Source organism: Phalangium opilio, unplaced genomic scaffold, assembly GCF_054372755.1.
Source record: "Phalangium opilio isolate 3A_F unplaced genomic scaffold, DU_Popi_V2 ptg000009l_1, whole genome shotgun sequence".
Taxonomy (NCBI): Eukaryota; Metazoa; Arthropoda; class Arachnida; order Opiliones; family Phalangiidae; genus Phalangium; species Phalangium opilio.
Window position 1 is genome coordinate 12,753,051 of NW_028324146.1, and position 26,156 is coordinate 12,779,206.

General features: G+C 35.6%; 25 pseudogenes; 1 reads left to right on the forward strand and 24 right to left on the reverse strand.

The window, feature by feature from the left end:
- Window positions 1–18,975: 18,975 nt before the first annotated feature.
- On the forward strand, window positions 18,976–19,094 carry LOC149714852 (5S ribosomal RNA; annotated as a pseudogene).
- A 271-nt stretch (window positions 19,095–19,365) lies between these two features.
- On the reverse strand, window positions 19,366–19,484 carry LOC149714853 (5S ribosomal RNA; annotated as a pseudogene).
- Window positions 19,485–19,606: 122 nt separating this feature from the next.
- On the reverse strand, window positions 19,607–19,709 carry LOC149714854 (5S ribosomal RNA; annotated as a pseudogene).
- A 137-nt stretch (window positions 19,710–19,846) lies between these two features.
- LOC149714855 (5S ribosomal RNA) lies at window positions 19,847–19,965 on the reverse strand (annotated as a pseudogene).
- A 122-nt stretch (window positions 19,966–20,087) lies between these two features.
- On the reverse strand, window positions 20,088–20,190 carry LOC149714856 (5S ribosomal RNA; annotated as a pseudogene).
- A 137-nt stretch (window positions 20,191–20,327) lies between these two features.
- Window positions 20,328–20,446, reverse strand: LOC149714857 (5S ribosomal RNA; annotated as a pseudogene).
- Window positions 20,447–20,583: 137 nt separating this feature from the next.
- Window positions 20,584–20,702, reverse strand: LOC149714858 (5S ribosomal RNA; annotated as a pseudogene).
- Window positions 20,703–21,063: 361 nt separating this feature from the next.
- On the reverse strand, window positions 21,064–21,182 carry LOC149714859 (5S ribosomal RNA; annotated as a pseudogene).
- Window positions 21,183–21,304: 122 nt separating this feature from the next.
- Window positions 21,305–21,407, reverse strand: LOC149714860 (5S ribosomal RNA; annotated as a pseudogene).
- Window positions 21,408–21,544: 137 nt separating this feature from the next.
- On the reverse strand, window positions 21,545–21,663 carry LOC149714861 (5S ribosomal RNA; annotated as a pseudogene).
- A 137-nt stretch (window positions 21,664–21,800) lies between these two features.
- LOC149714862 (5S ribosomal RNA) lies at window positions 21,801–21,919 on the reverse strand (annotated as a pseudogene).
- A 122-nt stretch (window positions 21,920–22,041) lies between these two features.
- On the reverse strand, window positions 22,042–22,160 carry LOC149714863 (5S ribosomal RNA; annotated as a pseudogene).
- Window positions 22,161–22,298: 138 nt separating this feature from the next.
- On the reverse strand, window positions 22,299–22,417 carry LOC149714864 (5S ribosomal RNA; annotated as a pseudogene).
- A 361-nt stretch (window positions 22,418–22,778) lies between these two features.
- LOC149714865 (5S ribosomal RNA) lies at window positions 22,779–22,897 on the reverse strand (annotated as a pseudogene).
- A 122-nt stretch (window positions 22,898–23,019) lies between these two features.
- On the reverse strand, window positions 23,020–23,122 carry LOC149714866 (5S ribosomal RNA; annotated as a pseudogene).
- A 137-nt stretch (window positions 23,123–23,259) lies between these two features.
- LOC149714867 (5S ribosomal RNA) lies at window positions 23,260–23,378 on the reverse strand (annotated as a pseudogene).
- Window positions 23,379–23,515: 137 nt separating this feature from the next.
- LOC149714868 (5S ribosomal RNA) lies at window positions 23,516–23,634 on the reverse strand (annotated as a pseudogene).
- Window positions 23,635–23,756: 122 nt separating this feature from the next.
- On the reverse strand, window positions 23,757–23,875 carry LOC149714869 (5S ribosomal RNA; annotated as a pseudogene).
- A 138-nt stretch (window positions 23,876–24,013) lies between these two features.
- Window positions 24,014–24,132, reverse strand: LOC149714870 (5S ribosomal RNA; annotated as a pseudogene).
- A 361-nt stretch (window positions 24,133–24,493) lies between these two features.
- Window positions 24,494–24,612, reverse strand: LOC149714871 (5S ribosomal RNA; annotated as a pseudogene).
- Window positions 24,613–24,734: 122 nt separating this feature from the next.
- Window positions 24,735–24,853, reverse strand: LOC149714872 (5S ribosomal RNA; annotated as a pseudogene).
- Window positions 24,854–24,991: 138 nt separating this feature from the next.
- LOC149714873 (5S ribosomal RNA) lies at window positions 24,992–25,110 on the reverse strand (annotated as a pseudogene).
- A 361-nt stretch (window positions 25,111–25,471) lies between these two features.
- LOC149714874 (5S ribosomal RNA) lies at window positions 25,472–25,590 on the reverse strand (annotated as a pseudogene).
- A 122-nt stretch (window positions 25,591–25,712) lies between these two features.
- LOC149714875 (5S ribosomal RNA) lies at window positions 25,713–25,815 on the reverse strand (annotated as a pseudogene).
- Window positions 25,816–25,952: 137 nt separating this feature from the next.
- Window positions 25,953–26,071, reverse strand: LOC149714876 (5S ribosomal RNA; annotated as a pseudogene).
- Window positions 26,072–26,156: the final 85 nt, after the last annotated feature.

Genomic DNA, 26,156 nt, shown 5'->3' on the forward strand with positions numbered 1-26,156 from the left:
GTTTGTTTACGTTTAGCTTAATTACTCGGCCCCTGTTTGTCGTAGCTCAATGTTTTTAGCATGGTTAGATGGGGGACACATTGGACTATAACATACTCAAAGGACATCCCCGTATCTCCAGTAGAAACAGAGTAACGAGCCTGCAAAGTATAGTCTAACTCATTTCCTATGGAGGGGGTTTGTTTCTTTACGTTTTGCTTAAGTACTCGGCCCCTGTTTGTCGTAGCCCAAAGTTTTTATTATGGTTAGATGGGGGACAAATTGGACTAAAACATACTCAAAGGACATCCCCGTATATCCAGTAGAAACAGAGTTACGAGCCTGCAATGTATAGTCTAATGCATTTCCTAAGGAGGGGTTGTTTGTTTACGTTTAGCTTAACTACTCGGCCCCTGTTTGTCGTAGCCCAAAGTTTTTAGTATGGTTAGATGGGGGACAAATTGGACAATAACATACTCAAAGGACATCCCCGTATCTATAGTAGAAACAGAGTTACGAGCCTGCAAAGTTTATTTTCAAAAATCAAAAGTAACCTTCTAACAATAAGTGAGACAATAAATAAGTTGACGACGATATTGAGGTAGCCTCAAGTTTAAAGTATCCTTGTATGGGGATCAAAGAGTACTATAACATATCCAAAGGAGATCCCAGTATCTCTTGTAGAACAAGAGTTATGAGCCTCCAAAGTTTAGTGCAAAAATCATAAGTAACATAATAAAAATAAGTGAGACGATACCAAAGTTGACGAACATTTTGCTTAATATCTCGGCCCCTGTTTGTCGTAGCTCAATGTTTTTAAAATGGTTAGATGGGGGACAAATTGGACTAAAACATACTCAAAGGACATCCCCGTATCTCAGTAGAAACAGAGTTACGAGCCTGCAAAGTATAGTCTAATGCATTTCCTATGGAGGGGTTGTTTGTTTACGTTTAGCTTAATTACTCGGCCCCTGTTTGTCGTAGCTCAATGTTTTTAGCATGGTTAGATGGGGGACAAATTGGACTATAACATACTCAAAGGATATCCCCGTATCTCCAGTAGAAACAGAGTTACGAGCCTGCAAAGTATAGTCTAACTCATTTCCTATGGAGGGGGTTTGTTTCTTTACGTTTTGCTTAAGTACTCGGCCCCTGTTTGTCGTAGCCCAAAGTTTTTATTATGGTTAGATGGGGGACAAACTGGACTAAAACATACTCAAAGGACATCCCCGTATATCCAGTAGAAACAGAGTTACGAGCCTGCAATGTATAGTCTAATGCATTTCCTATGGAGGGGTTGTTTGTTTACGTTTAGCTTAATTACTCGGCCCCTGTTTGTCGTAGCCCAAAGTTTTTAGTATGGTTAGATGGGGGATAATTTGGACTATAACATATCCTAAGGACATCCCCGTATCTCTAGTAGACACAGAGTTATGGGCCTGCAAAGTATAGTCTAATGCATTTCCTATGGACGGGTTGTTTGTTTACGTTTAGCTTAATTACTCGGCCCCTGTTTGTCGTAGCTCAATGTTTTTAGCATGGTTAGATGGGGGACAAATTGGACTATAACATACTCAAAGGACATCCCCGTATCTCCAGTAGAAACAGAGTAACGAGCCTGCAAAGTATAGTCTAACTCATTTCCTATGGAGGGGGTTTGTTTCTTTACGTTTTGCTTAAGTACTCGGCCCCTGTTTGTCGTAGCCCAAAGTTTTTATTATGGTTAGATGGGGGACAAATTGGACTAAAACATACTCAAAGGACATCCCCGTATATGCAGTAGAAACAGAGTTACGAGCCTGCAATGTATAGTCTAATGCATTTCCTAAGGAGGGGTTGTTTGTTTACGTTTAGCTTAACTACTCGGCCCCTGTTTGTCGTAGCCCAAAGTTTTTAGTATGGTTAGATGGGGGACAAATTGGACAATAACATACTCAAAGGACATCCCCGTATCTCCAGTAGAAACAGAGTTACGAGCCTGCAAAGTTTATTTTCAAAAATCAAAAGTAACCTTCTAACAATAAGTGAGACAATAAATAAGTTGACGACGATATTGAGGTAGCCTCAAGTTTAAAGTATCCTTGTATGGGGATCAAAGAGTACTATAACATATCCAAAGGAGATCCCAGTATCTCTTGTAGAACAAGAGTTATGAGCCTCCAAAGTTTAGTGCAAAAATCATAAGTAACATAATAAAAATAAGTGAGACGATACCAAAGTTGACGAACATTTTGCTTAATATCTCGGCCCCTGTTTGTCGTAGCTCAATGTTTTTAAAATGGTTAGATGGGGGACAAATTGGACTAAAATATACTCAAAGGACATCCCCGTATCTCAGTAGAAACAGAGTTACGAGCCTGCAAAGTATAGTCTAATGCATTTCCTATGGAGGGGTTGTTTGTTTACGTTTAGCTTAATTACTCGGCCCCTGTTTGTCGTAGCTCAATGTTTTTAGCATGGTTAGATGGGGGACAAATTGGACTATAACATACTCAAAGGACATCCCCGTATCTCCAGTAGAAACAGAGTAACGAGCCTGCAAAGTATAGTCTAACTCATTTCCTATGGAGGGGGTTTGTTTCTTTACGTTTTGCTTAAGTACTCGGCCCCTGTTTGTCGTAGCCCAAAGTTTTTATTATGGTTAGATGGGGGACAAATTGGACTAAAACATACTCAAAGGACATCCCCTTATATCCAGTAGAAACAGAGTTACGAGCCTGCAATGTATAGTCTAATGCATTTCCTAAGGAGGGGTTGTTTGTTTACGTTTAGCTTAACTACTCGGCCCCTGTTTGTCGTAGCCCAAAGTTTTTAGTATGGTTAGATGGGGGACAAATTGGACAATAACATACTCAAAGGACATCCCCGTATCTCCAGTAGAAACAGAGTTACGAGCCTGCAAAGTTTATTTTCAAAAATCAAAAGTAACCTTCTAACAATAAGTGAGACAATAAATAAGTTGACGACGATATTGAGGTAGCCTCAAGTTTAAAGTATCCTTGTATGGGGATCAAAGAGTACTATAACATATCCAAAGGAGATCCCAGTATCTCTTGTAGAACAAGAGTTATGAGCCTCCAAAGTTTAGTGCAAAAATCATAAGTAACATAATAAAAATAAGTGAGACGATACCAAAGTTGACGAACATTTTGCTTAATATCTCGGCCCCTGTTTGTCGTAGCTCAATGTTTTTAAAATGGTTAGATGGGGGACAAATTGGACTAAAATATACTCAAAGGACATCCCCGTATCTCAGTAGAAACAGAGTTACGAGCCTGCAAAGTATAGTCTAATGCATTTCCTATGGAGGGGTTGTTTGTTTACGTTTAGCTTAATTACTCGGCCCCTGTTTGTCGTAGCTCAATGTTTTTAGCATGGTTAGATGGGGGACAAATTGGACTATAACATACTCAAAGGACATCCCCGTATCTCCAGTAGAAACAGAGTAACGAGCCTGCAAAGTATAGTCTAACTCATTTCCTATGGAGGGGGTTTGTTTCTTTACGTTTTGCTTAAGTACTCGGCCCCTGTTTGTCGTAGCCCAAAGTTTTTATTATGGTTAGATGGGGGACAAATTGGACTAAAACATACTCAAAGGACATCCCCGTATATCCAGTAGAAACAGAGTTACGAGCCTGCAATGTATAGTCTAATGCATTTCCTAAGGAGGGGTTGTTTGTTTACGTTTAGCTTAACTACTCGGCCCCTGTTTGTCGTAGCCCAAAGTTTTTAGTATGGTTAGATGGGGGACAAATTGGACAATAACATACTCAAAGGACATCCCCGTATCTATAGTAGAAACAGAGTTACGAGCCTGCAAAGTTTATTTTCAAAAATCAAAAGTAACCTTCTAACAATAAGTGAGACAATAAATAAGTTGACGACGATATTGAGGTAGCCTCAAGTTTAAAGTATCCTTGTATGGGGATCAAAGAGTACTATAACATATCCAAAGGAGATCCCAGTATCTCTTGTAGAACAAGAGTTATGAGCCTCCAAAGTTTAGTGCAAAAATCATAAGTAACATAATAAAAATAAGTGAGACGATACCAAAGTTGACGAACATTTTGCTTAATATCTCGGCCCCTGTTTGTCGTAGCTCAATGTTTTTAAAATGGTTAGATGGGGGACAAATTGGACTAAAATATACTCAAAGGACATCCCCGTATCTCAGTAGAAACAGAGTTACGAGCCTGCAAAGTATAGTCTAATGCATTTCCTATGGAGGGGTTGTTTGTTTACGTTTAGCTTAATTACTCGGCCCCTGTTTGTCGTAGCTCAATGTTTTTAGCATGGTTAGATGGGGGACAAATTGGACTATAACATACTCAAAGGACATCCCCGTATCTCCAGTAGAAACAGAGTAACGAGCCTGCAAAGTATAGTCTAACTCATTTCCTATGGAGGGGGTTTGTTTCTTTACGTTTTGCTTAAGTACTCGGCCCCTGTTTGTCGTAGCCCAAAGTTTTTATTATGGTTAGATGGGGGACAAATTGGACTAAAACATACTCAAAGGACATCCCCTTATATCCAGTAGAAACAGAGTTACGAGCCTGCAATGTATAGTCTAATGCATTTCCTAAGGAGGGGTTGTTTGTTTACGTTTAGCTTAACTACTCGGCCCCTGTTTGTCGTAGCCCAAAGTTTTTAGTATGGTTAGATGGGGGACAAATTGGACAATAACATACTCAAAGGACATCCCCGTATCTCCAGTAGAAACAGAGTTACGAGCCTGCAAAGTTTATTTTCAAAAATCAAAAGTAACCTTCTAACAATAAGTGAGACAATAAATAAGTTGACGACGATATTGAGGTAGCCTCAAGTTTAAAGTATCCTTGTATGGGGATCAAAGAGTACTATAACATATCCAAAGGAGATCCCAGTATCTCTTGTAGAACAAGAGTTATGAGCCTCCAAAGTTTAGTGCAAAAATCATAAGTAACATAATAAAAATAAGTGAGACGATACCAAAGTTGACGAACATTTTGCTTAATATCTCGGCCCCTGTTTGTCGTAGCTCAATGTTTTTAAAATGGTTAGATGGGGGACAAATTGGACTAAAATATACTCAAAGGACATCCCCGTATCTCAGTAGAAACAGAGTTACGAGCCTGCAAAGTATAGTCTAATGCATTTCCTATGGAGGGGTTGTTTGTTTACGTTTAGCTTAATTACTCGGCCCCTGTTTGTCGTAGCTCAATGTTTTTAGCATGGTTAGATGGGGGACAAATTGGACTATAACATACTCAAAGGACATCCCCGTATCTCCAGTAGAAACAGAGTAACGAGCCTGCAAAGTATAGTCTAACTCATTTCCTATGGAGGGGGTTTGTTTCTTTACGTTTTGCTTAAGTACTCGGCCCCTGTTTGTCGTAGCCCAAAGTTTTTATTATGGTTAGATGGGGGACAAATTGGACTAAAACATACTCAAAGGACATCCCCGTATATCCAGTAGAAACAGAGTTACGAGCCTGCAATGTATAGTCTAATGCATTTCCTAAGGAGGGGTTGTTTGTTTACGTTTAGCTTAACTACTCGGCCCCTGTTTGTCGTAGCCCAAAGTTTTTAGTATGGTTAGATGGGGGACAAATTGGACAATAACATACTCAAAGGACATCCCCGTATCTATAGTAGAAACAGAGTTACGAGCCTGCAAAGTTTATTTTCAAAAATCAAAAGTAACCTTCTAACAATAAGTGAGACAATAAATAAGTTGACGACGATATTGAGGTAGCCTCAAGTTTAAAGTATCCTTGTATGGGGATCAAAGAGTACTATAACATATCCAAAGGAGATCCCAGTATCTCTTGTAGAACAAGAGTTATGAGCCTCCAAAGTTTAGTGCAAAAATCATAAGTAACATAATAAAAATAAGTGAGACGATACCAAAGTTGACGAACATTTTGCTTAATATCTCGGCCCCTGTTTGTCGTAGCTCAATGTTTTTAAAATGGTTAGATGGGGGACAAATTGGACTAAAACATACTCAAAGGACATCCCCGTATCTCAGTAGAAACAGAGTTACGAGCCTGCAAAGTATAGTCTAATGCATTTCCTATGGAGGGGTTGTTTGTTTACGTTTAGCTTAATTACTCGGCCCCTGTTTGTCGTAGCTCAATGTTTTTAGCATGGTTAGATGGGGGACAAATTGGACTATAACATACTCAAAGGATATCCCCGTATCTCCAGTAGAAACAGAGTTACGAGCCTGCAAAGTATAGTCTAACTCATTTCCTATGGAGGGGGTTTGTTTCTTTACGTTTTGCTTAAGTACTCGGCCCCTGTTTGTCGTAGCCCAAAGTTTTTATTATGGTTAGATGGGGGACAAACTGGACTAAAACATACTCAAAGGACATCCCCGTATATCCAGTAGAAACAGAGTTACGAGCCTGCAATGTATAGTCTAATGCATTTCCTATGGAGGGGTTGTTTGTTTACGTTTAGCTTAATTACTCAACCCCTGTTTGTCGTAGCCCAAAGTTTTTAGTATGGTTAGATGGGGGATAATTTGGACTATAACATATCCTAAGGACATCCCCGTATCTCTAGTAGACACAGAGTTATGGGCCTGCAAAGTATAGTCTAATGCATTTCCTATGGACGGGTTGTTTGTTTACGTTTAGCTTAATTACTCGGCCCCTGTTTGTCGTAGCTCAATGTTTTTAGCATAGTTAGATGGGGGACAAATTGGACTATAACATACTCAAAGGACATCCCCGTATATCAAGTAGAAACAGAGTTACGAGCCTGCAATGTATAGTCTAATGCATTTCCTAAGGAGGGGTTGTTTGTTTACGTTTAGCTTAACTACTCGGCCCCTGTTTGTCGTAGCCCAAAGTTTTTAGTATGGTTAGATGGGGGACAAATTGGACAATAACATACTCAAAGGACATCCCCGTATCTCCAGTAGAAACAGAGTTACGAGCCTGCAATGTATAGTCTAATGCATTTCCTAAGGAGGGGTTGTTTGTTTACGTTTAGCTTAACTACTCGGCCCCTGTTTGTCGTAGCCCAAAGTTTTTAGTATGGTTAGATGGGGGACAAATTGGACAATAACATACTCAAAGGACATCCCCGTATCTCCAGTAGAAACAGAGTTACGAGCCTGCAAAGTTTATTTTCAAAAATCAAAAGTAACCTTCTAACAATAAGTGAGACAATAAATAAGTTGATGACGATATTGAGGTAGCCTCAAATTTAAAGTATCCTTGTATGGGGATCAAAGAGTACTATAACATATCCAAAGGAGATCCCAGTATCTCTTGTAGAACAAGAGTTATGAGCCTCCAAAGTTTAGTGCAAAAATCATAAGTAACATAATAAAAATAAGTGAGACGATACCAAAGTTGACGAACATTTTGCTTAATATCTCGGCCCCTGTTTGTCGTAGCTCAATGTTTTTAAAATGGTTAGATGGGGGACAAATTGGACTAAAATATACTCAAAGGACATCCCCGTATCTCAGTAGAAACAGAGTTACGAGCCTGCAAAGTATTGTCTAATGCATTTCCTATGGAGGGGTTGTTTGTTTACGTTTAGCTTAATTACTCGGCCCCTGTTTGTCGTAGCTCAATGTTTTTAGCATGGTTAGATGGGGGACAAATTGGACTATAACATACTCAAAGGACATCCCCGTATCTCCAGTAGAAACAGAGTAACGAGCCTGCAAAGTATAGTCTAACTCATTTCCTATGGAGGGGGTTTGTTTCTTTACGTTTTGCTTAAGTACTCGGCCCCTGTTTGTCGTAGCCCAAAGTTTTTATTATGGTTAGATGGGGGACAAATTGGACTAAAACATACTCAAAGGACATCCCCGTATATCAAGTAGAAACAGAGTTACGAGCCTGCAATGTATAGTCTAATGCATTTCCTAAGGAGGGGTTGTTTGTTTACGTTTAGCTTAACTACTCGGCCCCTGTTTGTCGTAGCCCAAAGTTTTTAGTATGGTTAGATGGGGGACAAATTGGACAATAACATACTCAAAGGACATCCCCGTATCTCCAGTAGAAACAGAGTTACGAGCCTGCAATGTATAGTCTAATGCATTTCCTAAGGAGGGGTTGTTTGTTTACGTTTAGCTTAACTACTCGGCCCCTGTTTGTCGTAGCCCAAAGTTTTTAGTATGGTTAGATGGGGGACAAATTGGACAATAACATACTCAAAGGACATCCCCGTATCTCCAGTAGAAACAGAGTTACGAGCCTGCAAAGTTTATTTTCAAAAATCAAAAGTAACCTTCTAACAATAAGTGAGACAATAAATAAGTTGACGACGATATTGAGGTAGCCTCAAATTTAAAGTATCCTTGTATGGGGATCAAAGAGTACTATAACATATCCAAAGGAGATCCCAGTATCTCTTGTAGAACAAGAGTTATGAGCCTCCAAAGTTTAGTGCAAAAATCATAAGTAACATAAAAAAAATAATTGAGACGATACCAAAGTTGACGAACATTTTGCTTAATATCTCGGCCCCTGTTTGTAGTAGCTCAATGTTTTTAAAATGGTTAGATGGGGGACAAATTGGACTAAAACATACTCAAAGGACATCCCCGTATCTCAGTAGAAACAGAGTTACGAGCCTGCAAAGTATAGTCTAATGCATTTCCTATGGAGGGGTTGTTTGTTTACGTTTAGCTTAATTACTCGGCCCCTGTTTGTCGTAGCTCAATGTTTTTAGCATGGTTAGATGGGGGACAAATTGGACTATAACATACTCAAAGGACATCCCCGTATCTATAGTAGAAACAGAGTAACGAGCCTGCAAAGTATAGTCTAACTCATTTCCTATGGAGGGGGTTTGTTTCTTTACGTTTTGCTTAAGTACTCGGCCCCTGTTTGTCGTAGCCCAAAGTTTTTATTATGGTTAGATGGGGGACAAATTGGACTAAAACATACTCAAAGGACATCCCCGTATATCCAGTAGAAACAGAGTTACGAGCCTGCAATGTATAGTCTAATGCATTTCCTAAGGAGGGGTTGTTTGTTTACGTTTAGCTTAACTACTCGGCCCCTGTTTGTCGTAGCCCAAAGTTTTTAGTATGGTTAGATGGGGGACAAATTGGACAATAACATACTCAAAGGACATCCCCGTATCTCCAGTAGAAACAGAGTTACGAGCCTGCAATGTATAGTCTAATGCATTTCCTATGGAGGGGTTGTTTGTTTACGTTTAGCTTAATTACTCAACCCCTGTTTGTCGTAGCCCAAAGTTTTTAGTATGGTTAGATGGGGGATAATTTGAACTATAACATATCCTAAGGACATCCCCGTATCTCCAGTAGAAACAGAGTTACGAGCCTGCAAAGTATAGTCTAACTCATTTCCTATGGAGGGGGTTTGTTTCTTTACGTTTTGCTTAAGTACTCGGCCCCTGTTTGTCGTAGCCCAAAGTTTTTATTATGGTTAGATGGGGGACAAATTGGACTATAACATACTCAAAGGACATCCCCGTATCTCCAGTAGAAACAGAGTTACGAGCCTGCAAAGTATAGTCTAATGCATTTCCTATGGACGGGTTGTTTGTTTACGTTTAGCTTAATTACTCGGCCCCTGTTTGTCCTAGCCCAAAGTTTTTATTATGGTTAGATGGGGGACAAACTGGACTAAAACATACTCAAAGGACATCCCCGTATCTCCAGTAGAAACAGAGTTACGAGCCTGCAAAGTTTATTTTCAAAAATCAAAAGTAACCTTCTAACAATAAGTGAGACAATAAATAAGTTGACGACGATATTGAGGTAGCCTCAAGTTTAAAGTATCCTTGTATGGGGATCAAAGAGTACTATAACATATCCAAAGGAGATCCCAGTATCTCTTGTAGAACAAGAGTTATGAGCCTCCAACGTTTAGTGCAAAAATCATAAGTAACATAATAAAAATAAGTGAGACGATAGCAAAGTTGACGAACATTTTGCTTAATATCTCGACCCCTGTTTGTCGTAGCTCAATGTTTTTAAAATGGTTAGATGGGGGACAAATTGGACTATAACATACTCAAAGGACATCCCCGTATCTCCAGTAGAAACAGAGTTACGAGCCTGCAAAGTATAGTCTAACTCATTTCCTATGGAGGGGGTTTGTTTCTATACGTTTTGCTTAAGTACTCGGCCCCTGTTTGTCGTAGCCCAAAGTTTTTATTATGGTTAGATGGGGGACAAACTGGACTAAAACATACTCAAAGGACATCCCCGTATATCCAGTAGAAACAGAGTTACGAGCCTGCAATGTATAGTCTAATGCATTTCCTATGGAGGGGTTGTTTGTTTACGTTTAGCTTAATTACTCGGCCCCTGTTTGTCCTAGCCCAAAGTTTTTAGTATGGTTAGATGGGGGATAATTTGGACTATAACATATCCTAAAGACATCCCCGTATCTCTAGTAGACACAGAGTTATGGGCCTGCAAAGTATAGTCTATTCATTTCCTATGGACGGGTTGTTTGTTTACGTTTAGCTTAATTACTCGGACCCTGTTTGTCGTAGCTCAATGTTTTTAGTATGGTTAGATGGGGGACAAATTGGACTAAAACATACTCAAAGGACATCCCCGTATCTCAGTAGTAACAGAGTTACGAGCCTGCAAAGTATAGTCTAATGCATTTCCTATGGACGGGTTGTTTGTTTACGTTTAGCTTAATTACTCGGCCCCTGTTTGTCCTAGCCCAAAGTTTTTATTATGGTTAGATGGGGGACAAACTGGACTAAAACATACTCAAAGGACATCCCCGTATCTCCAGTAGAAACAGAGTTACGAGCCTGCAATGTATAGTCTAATGCATTTCCTATGGAGGGGTTGTTTGTTTACGTTTAGCTTAATTACTCGGCCCCTGTTTGTCGTAGCTCAATGTTTTTAGTATGGTTAGATGGGGGACAAATTGGACTAAAACATACTCAAAGGACATCCCCGTATCTCAGTAGTAACAGAGTTACGAGCCTGCAAAGTATAGTCTAATGCATTTCCCATGGACGGGTTGTTTGTTTACGTTTAGCTTAATTTCTCGGCCCCTGTTTGTCGTAGCTCAATGTTTTTAGTATGGTTAGATGGGGGACAAATTGGACTAAAACATACTCAAAGGACTTCCCCGTATCTCAGTAGAAACAGAGTTACGAGCCTGCAAAGTATAGTCTAATGCATTTCCTATGGAGGGGTTGTTTGTTTACGTTTAGCTTAATTACTCGGCCCCTGTTTGTCGTAGCCCAAAGTTTTTAGTATGGTTAGATGGGGGACAATTTGGACTATAACATATCCTAAGGACATCCCCGTATCTCTAGTGAACACAGAGTTATGGGCCTGCAAAGTATAGTCTAATGCATTTCCTATGGACGGTTTGTTTGTTTACGTTTAGCTTAATTACTCGGCCCCTGTTTGTCGTAGCTCAATGTTTTTAGTATGGTTAGATGGGGGACAAATTGGACTAAAACATACTCAAAGGACATCAACGTATCTCAGTAGTAACAGAGTTACGAGCCTGCAAAGTATAGTCTAATGCATTTCCTATGGACGGGTTGTTTGTTTACGTTTAGCTTAATTACTCGGCCCCTGTTTGTCCTAGCCCAAAGTTTTTATTATGGTTAGATGGGGGACAAACTGGACTAAAACATACTCAAAGGACATCCCCGTATCTCCAGTAGAAACAGAGTTACGAGCCTGCAATGTATAGTCTAATGCATTTCCTATGGAGGGGTTGTTTGTTTACGTTTAGCTTAATTACTCGGCCCCTGTTTGTCGTAGCTCAATGTTTTTAGCATGGTTAGATGTGGGACAAATTGGACTATGACATAGTCAAAGGACATCCCCGTATCTCCAGTAGAAACAGAGTTACGAGCCTGCAAAGTATAGTCTAAAAATTCTCAAAATGTGCTTCTCTAGCCGAGAAACGTCGATTTTGAAAATGTTATTAAAAATCGAGGTTCATTTTTATTTATTGATCAATCGAAATGAAATCACTTTTAATGAGTATTTTATAGGTAATTTATTTGAATTCGGTCAAAAATTAGTCCAGAAAAAAATTCATTAAAAAGTGTACCGAAAAAATCGCACGTTTTTTTTCTTCAAGATACAAAATCCGTGACAATGATTTCTTATTGAAAATTGAATTTGAACAGTTTTTTGAATGAATATCGTTATATATGCTTGAATTAAAGCAAAAAGTACAAAAATAGTGGTTTCAGTGGTTATATTTTAAAATAGTGAAAAAATTCTCAAAATGTGCTTCTCTGGCCGACAAACGTCGATTTTGAAAATGTTATTAAAACTCGAGGTACATTTTTATTTATTGATCAATCGATATGAAATCACTTTTAATGAGTATTTTATAGGTAATTTATTTGAATTCGGTCAAACATTTGTCCAGTAAAAAATGCATTAAAAAGTGTACCGAAAAAATCACACGTTTTTTTTCTTCAAGATACAAAATCCGTGACAACGATTTCTTATTGGAAATTGAATTTTAACAGTTTTTTGTATGAATATCGTTATATTTGCTTGAATTAAAGCAAAAAGAACAAAAATAATGGTTTCAATGGTTATATTTCAAAATAGTGAAAAAATTCTCAAAATGTGCTTCTCTGGCCGAGAAACGTCGATTTTGAAAATGTTATTAAAAATCGAGGTTCATTTTTATTTATTGATCAATCGAAATGAAATCACTTTTAATGAGTATTTTATAGGTAATTTATTTGAATTCGGTCAAACATTTGTCCAGAAAAAAATGCATTAAAAAGTGTATTGAAAAAATCACACGTTTTTTTTCTTCAAGATACAAAATCCGTGACAACGATTTCTTATTGAAAATTGAATTTGAACAGTTTTTTGAATGAATATCGTTATATATGCTTGAATTAAAGCAAAAAGTACAAAAATAGTGGTTTCAGTGGTTATATTTTAAAATAGTGAAAAAATTCTCAAAATGTGCTTCTCTGGCCGAGAAACGTCGATTCTGAAAATGTTATTAAAACTCGAGGTACATTTTTATTTATTGATCAATCGATATGAAATCACTTTTAGTGAGTATTTTATAGGTAAATAAGCTGAATTCGGTCAAAAATTTGTCCAGAAAAAATTCATTAAAAAGTGTACCGAAAAAATCGCATGTTTTTTTTCTTCAAGATAAAATCCGTGACAACTATTTCTTATTTTAAATTGAATTTTAACAGTTTTTTGGATGAATATGGTTATATTTGCTTGAATTAAGAAAAAAGTACAAAAACAATGGTTTCAATGGTTATATTTTAAAATAGTGAAAAAATTCTCAAAATGTGCTTCTCTGGCCGAGAAACGTCGATTTTGAAAATGTTATTAAAAATCGAGGCTCATTTTTATTTATTGATCAATCGAAATGAAATCACTTTTAATGAGAATTTTATAGGTAATTTATTTGAATTCGGCCAAAAATTAGTCCAGAAAAAAATTCATTAAAAAGTGTACAGAAAAAATCGCACGTTTTTTTTCTTCAAGATACAAAATCCGTGACAATGATTTCTTATTGAAAATTGAATTTGAACAGTTTTTTGAATGAATATCGTTATATATGCTTGAATTAAAGCCAAAAGTACAAAAATAATGGTTTCAGTGGTTATATTTTAAAATAGTGAAAAAATTCTCAAAATGTGCTTCTCTGGCCGAGAAACGTCGATTTTGAAAATGTTATTAAAAATAAAGGAACATTTTTATTTATTGATCAATCGATATGAAATCACTTTTAATGAGTATTTTATAGGTAAATAAGCTGAATTCGGTCAAAAGTTTGTCCAGAAAAAAATGCAATCAAAAGTGTACCGAAAAAATCGCATGTTTTTTTTCTTCAAGATACAAAATCCGTGACAACGATTTCTTATTGGAAATTGAATTTTAACAGTTTTTTGTATGAATATCGTTATATTTGCTTGAATTAAAGCAAAAAGTAAAAAAATAATGGTTTCAATGGTTATATTTTAAAATAGTGAAAAAATTCTCAAAATGTGCTTCTCTGGCCGAGAAACGTCGATTTTGAAAATGTTATTAAAAATAAAGGTACATTTTTATTTATTGATCAATCGATATGAAATCACTTTTAATGAGTATTTTATAGGTAAATAAGCTGAATTCGGTCAAAAATTTGCCCAGAAAAAAATGCATTCAAAAGTGTAACGAAAAAATCGCATGTTTTTTTTCTTCAAGATACAAAATCCGTGACAACGATTTCTTATTGGAAATTGAATTTTAACAGTTTTTTGGATGAATATCGTTATATTTGCTTGAATTAAAGCAAAAAGTACAAAAAAATGGTTTCAATGGTTATATTTTAAAATAGTGAAAAAATTCTCAAAATGTGCTTCTCTGGCCGAGAAACGTCGATTTTGAAAATGTTATTAAAAATCGAGGTTCATTTTTATTTATTGATCAATCGAAATGAAATCACTTTTAATGAGTATTTTATAGGTAAATAAGCTGAATTCGGTCAAAAGTTTGTCCAGAAAAATATTCATTAAAAAGTGTACCGAAAAAATCGCACGTTTTTTTTCTTCAAGATACAAAATCCGTGACAATGATTTCTTATTGAAAATTGAATTTGAACAGTTTTTTGAATGAATATCGTTATATATGCATGAATTAAAGCAAAAAGTACAAAAATAGTGGTTTCAGTGGTTATATTTTAAAATAGTGAAAAAATTCTCAAAATGTGCTTCTCTGGCCGACAAACGTCGATTTTGAAAATGTTATTAAAACTCGAGGTACATTTTTATTTATTGATCAATCGATATGAAATCACTTTTAATGAGTATTTTATAGGTAAATAAGCTGAATTCGGTCAAAAGTTTGTCCAGAAAAAAATTCATTAAAAAGTGTACCGAAAAATCGCATGTTTTTTTTCTTCAAGATACAAAATCCGTGACAACGATTTCTTATTGGAAATTGAATTTTAACAGTTTTTTGTATGAATATCGTTATATTTGCTTGAATTAAAGCAAAAAGAACAAAAATAATGGTTTCAATGGTTATATTTCAAAATAGTGAAAAAATTCTCAAAATGTGCTTCTCTGGCCGAGAAACGTCGATTTTGAAAATGTTATTAAAAATCGAGGTTCATTTTTATTTATTGATCAATCGAAATGAAATCACTTTTAATGAGTATTTTATAGGTAATTTATTTAAATTCGGTCAAACATTTGTCCAGAAAAAAATGCATTAAAAAGTGTACCGAAAAAATCACACGTTTTTTTTCTTCAAGATACAAAATCCGTGACAACGATTTCTTATTGAAAATTGAATTTGAACAGTTTTTTGAATGAATATCGTTATATATGCTTGAATTAAAGCAAAAAGTACAAAAATAGTGGTTTCAGTGGTTATATTTTAAAATAGTGAAAAAATTCTCAAAATGTGCTTCTCTGGCCGAGAAACGTCGATTTTGAAAATGTTATTAAAAATAAAGGTGCATTTTTATTTATTGATCAATCGATATGAAATCACTTTTAATGAGTATTTTATAGGTAAACAAGCTGAATTCGGTCAAAAGTTTGTCCAGAAAAAAATTCATTAAAAAGTGTACCGAAAAAATCGCATGTTTTTTTTCTTCAAGATACAAAATCCTTGACAACGATTTCTTATTGGAAATTGAATTTGAACAGTTTTTGAATGAATATCGTTATATTTGCTTGAATTAAAGCAAAATGTACAAAAAATAGTGGTTTCAGTGGTTATATTTTAAAATAGTAAAAAAATTCTCAAAATGTGCTTCTCTGGCCGAGAAACGTCGATTCTGAAAATGTTATTAAAACTCGAGGTACATTTTTGTTTATTGATCAATCGATATGAAATCACTTTTAATGAGTATTTTATAGGTAAATAAGCGGAATTCGGTCAAAAATTTGTCCAGAAAAAATTCATTAAAAAGTGTACCGAAAAAATCGCATTTTTTTTTTCTTCAAGATAAAATCCGTGACAACTATTTCTTATTTTAAATTGAATTTTAACAGTTTTTTGGATGAATATGGTTATATTTGCTTGAATTAAAGAAAAAAGTACAAAAACAATGGTTTCAATGGTTATATTTTAAAATAGTGAAAAATTCTCAAAATGTGCTTCTCTGGCCGAGAAACGTCGATTTTGAAAATGTTATTAAAAATCGAGGTTCAATTTTATTTATTGATCAATCGAGATGAAATCACTTTTAATGAGTATTTTATAGGTAATAAAGCTGAATTCGGTCAAAAATTAGTGTACCGAAAAAATCGAATGTTTGTTTTCTTCAAGATACAAAATCCGTGACAACTATTTCTTATTGGAAATTGAATTTTAACAGTTTTTTGGATGAATATCGTTATATTTGCTCTAATTAAAGCAAAAAGTAAAAAAATAATGGTTTCAATGGTTATATTTTAAAATAGTGAAAAAATTCTCAAAATGTGCTTCTCTGGCCGAGAAACGTCGATTTTGAAAATGTTATTAAAAATAAAGGTACATTTTTATTTATTGATAAATCGATATGAAATCACTTTTAATGAGTATTTTATAGGTAAATAAGCTGAATTCGGTCAAAAATTTGTCCAGAAAAAAATGCATTCAAAAGTGTACCGAAAAAATCGCATATTGTTTTTTCTTCAAGATACAAAATCCGTGACAACGATTTCTTATTGGAAATTGAATTTTAACAGTTTTTTGGATGAATATCGTTATATTTGCTTGAATTAAAGCAAAAAGTACAAAAATAATGGTTTCAGTGGTTATATTTTAAAATAGTGAAAAAATTCTCAAAATGTGCTTCTCTGGCCGAGAAACGTCGATTTTGAAAATGTTATTAAAACTCGAGGTACATTTTTATTTATTGATCAATCGATATGAAATCACTTTTAATGAGTATTTTATAGATAAATAAGCTGAATTCGGTCAAAAATTAGTCCAGAAAAAAATTCATTAAAAAGTGTACCGAAAAAATCGAATGTTTGTTTTCTTCAAGATACAAAATCCGTGACAACTATTTCTTATTGGAAATTGAATTGTAACAGTTTTTTGGATGAATATCGTTATATTTGCTTGAATTAAAGCAAAAAGTAAAAAAATAATGGTTTCAATGGTTATATTTTAAAATAGTAAAAAAATTCTCAAAATGTGCTTCTCTGGCCGAGAAACGTCGATTCTGAAAATGTTATTAAAACTCGAGGTACATTTTTGTTTATTGATCAATCGATATGAAATCACTTTTAATGAGTATTTTATAGGTAAATAAGCGGAATTCGGTCAAAAATTTGTCCAGAAAAAATTCATTAAAAAGTGTACCGAAAAAATCGCATTTTTTTTTTCTTCAAGATAAAATCCGTGACAACTATTTCTTATTTTAAATTGAATTTAAAAGTTTTTTGGATGAATATGGTTATATTTGCTTGAATTAAAGAAAAAAGTACAAAAACAATGGTTTCAATGGTTATATTTTAAAATAGTGAAAAATTCTCAAAATGTGCTTCTCTGGCCGAGAAACGTCGATTTTGAAAATGTTATTAAAAATCGAGGTTCAATTTTATTTATTGATCAATCGAGATGAAATCACTTTTAATGAGTATTTTATAGGTAATAAAGCTGAATTCGGTCAAAAATTAGTGTACCGAAAAAATCGAATGTTTGTTTTCTTCAAGATACAAAATCCGTGACAACTATTTCTTATTGGAAATTGAATTGTAACAGTTTTTTGGATGAATATCGTTATATTTGCTTGAATTAAAGCAAAAAGTAAAAAAATAATGGTTTCAATGGTTATATTTTAAAATAGTGAAAAAATTCTCAAAATGTGCTTCTCTGGCCGAGAAACGTCGATTTTGAAAATGTTATTAAAAATAAAGGTACATTTTTATTTATTGATCAATCGATATGAAATCACTTTTAATGAGTATTTTATAGGTAAATAAGCTGAATTCGGTCAAAAATTTGTCCAGAAAAAAATGCATTCAAAAGTGTACCGAAAAAATCGCATATTTTTTTTCTTCAAGATATAAAATCCGTGACAACGATTTCTTATTGGAAATTGAATTTTAACAGTTTTTTGTATGAATATCGTTATATTTGCTTTGAATTAATGCAAAAAGTACAAAAATAATGGTTTCAGTGGTAATATTTTAAAAAAGTGAAATAATTCTCAAAATGTGCTTCTCTGGCCGAGAAACGTCGATTTTGAAAATGTTATTAAAACTCGAGGTACATTTTTATTTATTGATCAATCGATATGAAATCACTTTTAATGAGTATTTTATAGGTAAATAAGCTGAATTCGGTCAAAAATTTATCCAGAAAAAAATTCATTCAAAAGTGTACCGAAAAAATCGCATGTTTTTTTTCTTCAAGATACAAAATCCGTGACAACGATTTCTTATTGGAAATTGAATTTGAACAGTTTTTTGAATGAATATCGTTATATTTGCTTGAATTAAAGCAAAAAGTACAAAAATAGTGGTTTCAGTGGTTATATTTTGAAATAGTGAAAAAATTCTCAAAATGTGCTTCTCTGGCCGAGAAACGTCGATTTTGAAAATGTTATTAAAAGTCGAGGTTCATTTTTATTTATTGATCAATCGAAATGAAATCACTTTTAGTGAGTATTTTATAGGTAATTAATTTGAATTCGGTCAAATATTTGTCCAGAAAAAAATGCATTAAAAAGTGTACCGAAAAAATCGCATGTTTTTTTTCTTCAACCAATAGATATGAAAAAAGCAAACATATTTCCTTTTTGTTATTGTTTTAAAAAGATGATGGTTAATTTGTCTCACTTAGTTTAAATTCGAATTATTATCTAGCACTCTCGGCAACTGCCATATCACGCTGAAAACACCGGTTCTCGTCCGATCACCGAAGTTAAGCAGCGTCGAACGCAGTCAGTACTTGGAAACTTTGCGTGCCGTTGGCTTTTTCACTTTTATTTCCTCTTTTAAATTCCATCAGATATGAAAAAAGCAAACATATCTTCTTTTTGTTATTGCTTTATAAAGATGAAGGTTTTTAAATTCAAATTATTAAATAGCACTCTCGGCAACGGCCATATCACGCTGAAAACACCGGTTCTCGTCCGATCACCGAAGTTAAGCAGCGTCGAGCGCAGTCAGTACTTGGGAGGGAGACCACTTAGGAACACTGCGTTTCGTTGGCTTTTTCACTTTTTTTCCTCTTTTAAATTTTAATAGATATGAAAAAAGCAAACATGTTTTCTTTTTGTTATTGTTTTAAAATGATGAAGGTTAATTTGTCTCACTTAATTTAAATTCGAACCGGTGTATTCAGCGTGATATGGCCGTTGCCGAGAGTGCTAGTTAATAATTTGCATTTAATTTACTTCCATCTTTATAAAACAATATCAAAAAGAAGATATGTTTGCAATTTTCATATCGGGTGGAATTTAAAAGACGAAACAAAAGTGAAAAAGCCAACAGCACGCAGTGTTCCTAAGTGGTCTCCCTCCCAAGTACTGTATGCGCTCGACGCTGCTTAACTTCGGTGATCGGGCGAGAACCGGTGTTTTCAGCGTGATATGGCCGTTGCCGAGAGTTCTAGTTAATAATTTGAATTTAATTAAATTTCATCTTTATAAAACAATATCAAAAAGAAGATATGTTTGCTTTTTTCTTATCTGGTGGAATTTGAAAGAGGAAACAAAAGTGAAAAAGCAAACGGCACGCAGTATTCCCGAGTACTGTATGCGCTCGACGCTGCTTAACTTCGGTGATCGGACGAGAACCGGTGTTTTCAGCGTGATATGGCCGTTGCCGAGAGTGCTAGTTAATAATTCGAATTTAAATTAAGTGAGACAAATTAACCTTCATCATTTTAAAACAATAACAAAAAGAAAACATGTTTGCTTTTTTCATATCTATTAAAATTTAAAAGAGGAAAAAAAAGTGAAAAAGCCAACGGCATGCAGTGTTCCTAAGTAGTCTCCCTCCCAAGTACTGACTGCGCTTGACGCTGCTTAACTTCGGTGATCGGACGAGAACCGGTCTATTCAGCGTGATATGGCCGTTGCCGAGAGTGCTAGTTAATAATTTGAATTTAATTAACTTTCATCTTTATAAAACAATATCAAAAAGAAGATATGTTTGCTTTTTTCATATCTGGTGGAATTTGAAAGAGGAAACAAAAGTGAAAAAGGAAACGGCACGCAGTATTCCCAAGTACTGTATGCGCTCGACGCTGCTTAACTTCGGTGATCGGACGAGAACCGGTGTTTTCAGCGTGATATGGCCGTTGCCGAGAGTGCTAGTTAATAATTCAAATTTAAATTAAGTGAGACAAATTAACCTTCATCATTTTAAAACAATAACAAAAAGAAAACATGTTTGCTTTTTTCTTATCTATTAAAATTTAAAAGAGGAAAAAAAAGTGAAAAAGCAAACGGCACGCAGTGTTCCTAAGTGGTCTCCCTCTAAAGTACTGTATGCGCTCGACGCTGATTAACTTCGGTGAACGGACGAGAACTGGTGTATTCAGCGTGATATGGCCGTTGCCGAGAGTGCTAGTTAATAATTCGAATTTAAATTAAGTGAGACAAATTAACCTTCATCATTTGAAAACAATAACAAAAAGAAAACATGTTTGCTTTTTTCATATCTATTAAAATTTAAAAGAGGAAAAAAAAGTGAAAAAGCCAACGGAACGCAGTGTTCCTAAGTGGTCTCCCTTCCAAGTAGTGACTGCGCTCGACGCTGCTTAACTTCGGTTATCGGACGAGAACCGGTGTATTCAGCGTGATATGGCCGTTGCCGAGAGTGCTAGTTAATAATTTGATTTTAATTAAATTTCATCTTTATAAAACAATATCAAAATGAACATATGTTTGCTTTTTTCATATCTGGTGGAATTTGAAAGAGGAAAAAAAAATGAAAAAGCAAACGGCACGCAGTATTCCCAAGTACTGTATGCGCTCGACGCTGCTTAACTTCGGTAATCGGACGAGAACCGGTGTTTTCAGCGTGATATGGCCGTTGCCGAGAGTGCTAGTTAATAATTCGAATTTAAATTAAGTGAGACAAATTAACCTTCATCATTTTAAAACAATAACAAAAAGAAAACATGTTTGCTTTTTTCATATCTATTAAAATTTAAAAGAGGAAAAAAAGTGAAAAAGCCAACGGCATGCAGTGTTCCTAAGTAGTCTCCCTCCCAAGTACTGACTGCGCTTGACGCTGCTTAACTTCGGTGATCGGACGAGAACCGGTGTATTCAGCGTGATATGGCCGTTGCCGAGAGTGCTAGTTAATAATTTGAATTTAATTAACTTTCATCTTTATAAAACAATATCAAAAAGAAGATATGTTTGCTTTTTTCATATCTGGTGGAATTTGAAAGAGGAAACAAAAGTGAAAAAGCAAACGGCACGCAGTATTCCCAAGTACTGTATGCGCTCGACGCTGCTTAACTTCGGTGATCGGACGAGAACCGGTGGTTTCAGCGTGATATGGCCGTTGCCGAGAGTGCTAGTTAATAATTCGAATTTAAATTAAGTGAGACAAATTAACCTTCATAATTTTAAAACAATAACAAAAAGAAAACATGTTTGCTTTTTTCTTATCTATTAAAATTTAAAAGAGGAAAAAAAAGTGAAAAAGCAAACGGCACGCAGTGTTCCTAAGTGGTCTCCCTCTAAAGTACTGTATGCGCTCGACGCTGCTTAACTTCGGTGAACGGACGAGAACCGGTGTATTCAGCGTGATATGGCCGTTGCCGAGAGTGCTAGTTAATAATTCGAATTTAAATTAAGTGAGACAAATTAACCTTCATCATTTGAAAACAATAACAAAAAGAAAACATGTTTGCTTTTTTCATATCTATTAAAATTTAAAAGAGGAAAAAAAAGTGAAAAAGCCAACGGAACGCAGTGTTCCTAAGTGGTCTCCCTCCCAAGTAGTGACTGCGCTCGAAGCTGCTTAACTTCGGTTATCGGACGAGAACCGGTGTATTCAGCGTGATATGGCCGTTGCCGAGAGTGCTAGTTAATAATTTGAATTTAATTTACTTTCATCTTTATAAAACAATAACAAAAAGAAGTTATGTTTGCTTTTTGCATATCTATTGGAATTTAAAAGAGGAAAAAAAAGTGAAAAAGCCAACGGCACGCAGTGTTCCTAAGTGGTCTCCCTCCCAAGTACTGTATGCGCTCGACGCTGCTTAACTTCGGTGATCGGACGTGAACCGGTGTTTTCAGCGTGATGTGGCCGTTGCCGAGGGTGCTAGTTAATAATTCGAATTTAAATTAAGTGAGACAAATTAACCTTCATCATTTTAAAACAATAACAAAAAGAAAACATGTTTGCTTTTTTTCATATCTATTAAAATTTAAAAGAGGAAAAAAAAGTGAAAAAGCCAACGGAACGCAGTGTTCCTAAGTGGTCTCCCTTCCAAGTAGTGACTGCGCTCGACGCTGCTTAACTTCGGTTATCGGACGAGAACCGGTGTATTCAGCGTGATATGGCCGTTGCCGAGAGTGCTAGTTAATAATTTGATTTTAATTAACTTTCATCTTTATAAAACAATATCATAATGAAGATATGTTTGCTTTTTTCATATCTAGTGGAATTTGAAAGAGGTAACAAAAGTTAAAAAGCAAACGGCACGCAGTATTCCCAAGTACTGTATGCGCTCGACGCTGCTTAACTTCGGTAATCGGACGAGAACCGGTGTTTTCAGCGTGATATGGCCGTTGCCGAGAGTGCTAGTTAATAATTCGAATTTAAATTAAGTGAGACAAATTAACCTTCATCATTTTAAAACAATAACAAAAAGAAAACATGTTTGCTTTTTTCATATCTATTAAAATTTAAAAGAGGAAAAAAAGTGAAAAAGCCAACGGCATGCAGTGTTCCTAAGTAGTCTCCCTCCCAAGTACTGACTGCGCTTGACGCTGCTTAACTTCGGTGATCGGACGAGAACCGGTGTATTCAGCGTGATATGGCCGTTGCCGAGAGTGCTAGTTAATAATTTGAATTTAATTAACTTTCATCTTTATAAAACAATATCAAAAAGAAGATATGTTTGCTTTTTTCATATCTGGTGGAATTTGAAAGAGGAAACAAAAGTGAAAAAGCAAACGGCACGCAGTATTCCCAAGTACTGTATGCGCTCGACGCTGCTTAACTTCGGTGATCGGACGAGAACCGGTGGTTTCAGCGTGATATGGCCGTTGCCGAGAGTGCTAGTTAATAATTCGAATTTAAATTAAGTGAGACAAATTAACCTTCATAATTTTAAAACAATAACAAAAAGAAAACATGTTTGCTTTTTTCTTATCTATTAAAATTTAAAAGAGGAAAAAAAAGTGAAAAAGCAAACGGCACGCAGTGTTCCTAAGTGGTCTCCCTCTAAAGTACTGTATGCGCTCGACGCTGCTTAACTTCGGTGAACGGACGAGAACCGGTGTATTCAGCGTGATATGGCCGTTGCCGAGAGTGCTAGTTAATAATTCGAATTTAAATTAAGTGAGACAAATTAACCTTCATCATTTGAAAACAATAACAAAAAGAAAACATGTTTGCTTTTTTCATATCTATTAAAATTTAAAAGAGGAAAAAAAAGTGAAAAAGCCAACGGAACGCAGTGTTCCTAAGTGGTCTCCCTCCCAAGTAGTGACTGCGCTCGAAGCTGCTTAACTTCGGTTATCGGACGAGAACCGGTGTATTCAGCGTGATATGGCCGTTGCCGAGAGTGCTTGTTAATAATTTGAATTTAATTTACTTTCATCTTTATAAAACAATAACAAAAAGAAGTTATGTTTGCTTTTTGCATATCTATTGGAATTTAAAAGAGGAAAAAAAAGTGAAAAAGCCAACGGCACGCAGTGTTCCTAAGTGGTCTCCCTCCCAAGTACTGTATGCGCTCGACGCTGCTTAACTTCGGTGATCGGACGTGAACCGGTGTTTTCAGCGTGATGTGGCCGTTGCCGAGGGTGCTAGTTAATAATTCGAATTTAAATTAAGTGAGACAAATTAACCTTCATCATTTTAAAACAATAACAAAAAGAAAACATGTTTGCTTTTTTTCATATCTATTAAAATTTAAAAGAGGAAAAAAAAGTAAAAAAGCCAACGGAACGCAGTGTTCCTAAGTGGTCTCCCTTCCAAGTAGTGACTGCGCTCGACGCTGCTTAACTTCGGTTATCGGACGAGAACCGGTGTATTCAGCGTGATATGGCCGTTGCCGAGAGTGCTAGTTAATAATTTGATTTTAATTAACTTTCATCTTTATAAAACAATATCATAATGAAGATATGTTTGCTTTTTTCATATCTAGTGGAATTTGAAAGAGGTAACAAAAGTTAAAAAGCAAACGGCACGCAGTATTCCCAAGTACTGTATGCGCTCGACGCTGCTTAACTTCGGTAATCGGACGAGAACCGGTGTTTTCAGCGTGATATGGCCGTTGCCGAGAGTGCTAGTTAATAATTCGAATTTAAATTAAGTGAGACAAATTAACCTTCATCATTTTAAAACAATAACAAAAAGAAAACATGTTTGCTTTTTTCATATCTATTAAAATTTAAAAGAGGAAAAAAAGTGAAAAAGCCAACGGAACGCAGTGTTCCTAAGTGGTCTCCCTCCCAAGTAGTGACTGCGCTCGAAGCTGCTTAACTTCGGTTATCGGACGAGAACCGGTGTATTCAGCGTGATATGGCCGTTGCCGAGAGTGCTAGTTAATAATTTGAATTTAATTTACTTTCATCTTTATAAAACAATAACAAAAAGAAGTTATGTTTGCTTTTTGCATATCTATTGGAATTTAAAAGAGGAAAAAAAAGTGAAAAAGCCAACGGCACGCAGTGTTCCTAAGTGGTCTCCCTCCCAAGTACTGTATGCGCTCGACGCTGCTTAACTTCGGTGATCGGACGTGAACCGGTGTTTTCAGCGTGATGTGGCCGTTGCCGAGGGTGCTAGTTAATAATTCGAATTTAAATTAAGTGAGACAAATTAACCTTCATCATTTTAAAACAATAACAAAAAGAAAACATGTTTGCTTTTTTTCATATCTATTAAAATTTAAAAGAGGAAAAAAAAGTGAAAAAGCCAACGGAACGCAGTGTTCCTAAGTGGTCTCCCTTCCAAGTAGTGACTGCGCTCGACGCTGCTTAACTTCGGTTATCGGACGAGAACCGGTGTATTCAGCGTGATATGGCCGTTGCCGAGAGTGCTAGTTAATAATTTGATTTTAATTAACTTTCATCTTTATAAAACAATATCATAATGAAGATATGTTTGCTTTTTTCATATCTAGTGGAATTTGAAAGAGGTAACAAAAGTTAAAAAGCAAACGGCACGCAGTATTCCCAAGTACTGTATGCGCTCGACGCTGCTTAACTTCGGTAATCGGACGAGAACCGGTGTTTTCAGCGTGATATGGCCGTTGCCGAGAGTGCTAGTTAATAATTCGAATTTAAATTAAGTGAGACAAATTAACCTTCATCATTTTAAAACAATAACAAAAAGAAAACATGTTTGCTTTTTTCATATCTATTAAAATTTAAAAGAGGAAAAAAAGTGAAAAAGCCAACGGCATGCAGTGTTCCTAAGTAGTCTCCCTCCCAAGTACTGACTGCGCTTGACGCTGCTTAACTTCGGTGATCGGACGAGAACCGGTGTATTCAGCGTGATATGGCCGTTGCCGAGAGTGCTAGTTAATAATTTGAATTTAATTAACTTTCATCTTTATAAAACAATATCAAAAAGAAGATATGTTTGCTTTTTTCATATCTGGTGGAATTTGAAAGAGGAAACAAAAGTGAAAAAGCAAACGGCACGCAGTATTCCCAAGTACTGTATGCGCTCGACGCTGCTTAACTTCGGTGATCGGACGAGAACCGGTGTTTTCAGCGTGATATGGCCGTTGCCGAGAGTGCTAGTTAATAATTCGAATTTAAATTAAGTGAGACAAATTAACCTTCATCATTTTAAAACAATAACAAAAAGAAAACATGTTTGCTTTTTTCTTATCTATTAAAATTTAAAAGAGGAAAAAAAAGTGAAAAAGCAAACGGCACGCAGTGTTCCTAAGTGGTCTCCCTCTAAAGTACTGTATGCGCTCGACGCTGCTTAACTTCGGTGAACGGACGAGAACCGGTGTATTCAGCGTGATATGGCCGTTGCCGAGAGTGCTAGTTAATAATTCGAATTTAAATTAAGTGAGACAAATTAACCTTCATCATTTGAAAACAATAACAAAAAGAAAACAT